The sequence below is a fragment of the Mandrillus leucophaeus genome, unplaced genomic scaffold (assembly GCF_000951045.1).
Source record: "Mandrillus leucophaeus isolate KB7577 unplaced genomic scaffold, Mleu.le_1.0 Scaffold1100, whole genome shotgun sequence".
Classification (NCBI taxonomy): domain Eukaryota; kingdom Metazoa; phylum Chordata; class Mammalia; order Primates; family Cercopithecidae; genus Mandrillus; species Mandrillus leucophaeus.
The window spans coordinates 94,682-96,712 of NW_012099211.1; the positions used below are offsets into that span (position 1 = coordinate 94,682).

The 2,031-nt window shown below is 48.4% G+C and overlaps 1 long non-coding RNA gene across 1 annotated transcript in view; it reads left to right on the forward strand.

Moving 5' to 3' along the window:
* Nucleotides 1-60: 60 nt before the first annotated feature.
* LOC105548184 overlaps nt 61-2,031 on the forward strand; it is a 33,339-nt gene continuing 31,368 nt past the window's right edge. Inside the window, exon 1 of the long non-coding RNA XR_001007353.1 lies at nt 61-442. This is a non-coding gene — a long non-coding RNA (uncharacterized LOC105548184). The remainder of the gene's footprint in view (nt 443-2,031) is intronic.

Here is a 2,031-nt window from a genome sequence, read left to right on the forward strand (position 1 = left end):
CTTGAGGCGACGTCACAAGGGTGGGCCTTGAGGCGACGTCACAAGGGTGGGCCTTGAGGCGACGTCACAAGGGTGGGCCTTGAGGCGACGTCACAGGCGCGGGCGTTCGGCTGCGTCACGGAGTTGGTAGTGTCACTAGCTGAGCAGTTTTCTCCTGAGAGTGGAGCATGGTAACCGCGACCTCCTCTCCAGGTCCTGTGTGTTGCTGGAGAAGGGTAGTTGACAAACTCAACCCAGCGCAGTGTTTATATCGGTCAGAAATACAAAACTATGTCCAGGCGCGACCAAGGCGGGAGGATCCCTTCAGGCCACGAGCAGTCTAGCAACATGGCGCGACCCTGTCTCAGTAGTCCTACCTCAGCTCCCCAGCTACTTGAACCCCAAGGTTCGGGGCTCCAATGAGCTATGGTCCCACCACAGCATTCCAGCCTGCGAGACTGAGGTAAACCCTGTCTAAAAAAGTAAAAAAAACCTAAGTGCAACAGGGAGGGACTGCCAGATAAAACTGCCATCCCAGTACTTCGGGAGGCCGAGGCGGGAGGATGGATGGCTTGGGCTCAGGAGTTCTAGACCAGCCTGGGCACCATGACGAAACCCCGTCTCTACAAAAGATACAAAAATTGGCGGGGTGCGGTGCTCACGTGGCCTAAGTTTTGTAATTTTTGTAGAGATGGGGGTCTCGCTGTGTTGCCCAGGCCAGTTTCGAGCTCCTGGGTTCAAGCGGTCTTCTCACCTTAGCCTTCAGAGCTGTCAGGATTACAGGCGTGAGGGACTGTGCCCCGCCTGGGTTAGGCTGTTTAATAACAAGAAAGTGCTAGGCCAAGCTGGGTGGCTCAAGCCTGTAATCCCAGCACTTTGGGAGGCCGAGGTGGGTGGATCACCTGAGGTCAAGAGTTCGAGACCAGCCTGGCCATGGTGAAACTCAGTCTCTACAAAAAGTACAAAAATTAGCCGGGTGTGGTGGCGCATGCCTGTAGTCCCCGCTACTCCTTGAACCCAGAAGGCGGAGGTTACAGTGAGCCGAGATTGCACCACTGCACCCCAGCCTAGGCAACACAGCGAGACTCCAAAGTATGACACCAGCCTGGGCAGTGTAGTGAAACCCTGTCTCTACAAAACAAAAAACCCAGGTGTAACTGTGTCCACCTGTGGCCCAGGCTACTTAGGAGGCTGAGGCAGGGGGACCACTTGAGGCCAGGAGCTCTGATCATCCCACTGCTCTGCATCCTGAGCAATAGAATGAAAGCATGTCTCTAGATAGGTAACTAGCTAGCTAGATATGTAGTTTTCGATTTTTTTCCCCTAGATTTGAACGTGTTTTTCTAAAGTAGCATTCAACACATCAGCATTTTACAGTGTTATTAGTTGTTAATATGATTCTGTTTTTCTGAAATACAGTATCCTTTACAAAAGCAGTTTTGTCTTTCAAAGCACATACATAGGTCCTCAAGTGAATTTCTCTGATGTTGGCGACCTTGGTACCATTTTGTCCGCTTGATTGGAAAAGTCAGTCAATAATTTCAGGTCACTGTTGGCCTGAGAAGAAGAGCCCAAAGGCAACAAGCAAATGTGCTGGTGTCCAATCGCCTTCTAGAAACATTTTCACTTTCCTGTAAGGTTTCACTTGATGAACATAGAAGTAGTGTATGTAGAACTGACCCAGTGCTGCCGTGGCAACTTTGTATTTTAGGCCAAATTTAGATTTCTTACCTTTATGAGAGGCACCCTGGTAGGCTAGTGGAGTTACACACGAAGTCTAATCTCAGCTGCACTGTCCAGAGATGCAACACGGTCCGATCAAATAACATTCTCTGAGCCTGTTTCTTAAGCTGTGAAATAAGAATAACAATTATACCCGTCTAAAAAGACAGCTTATTGTATTTGAGTGGTCTTTTATTTTCTACGAAGCTGTGTTTAACACGGTAATTATTTTTATTTCCTTTCCACGTTTGTGTTTTGTTTTGTTTTTGTTTTGAAATAGGGTCTGTTTTTGTTTTTGTTTTTTTGAGATGGAGTTTTGCTGTTGTCTCC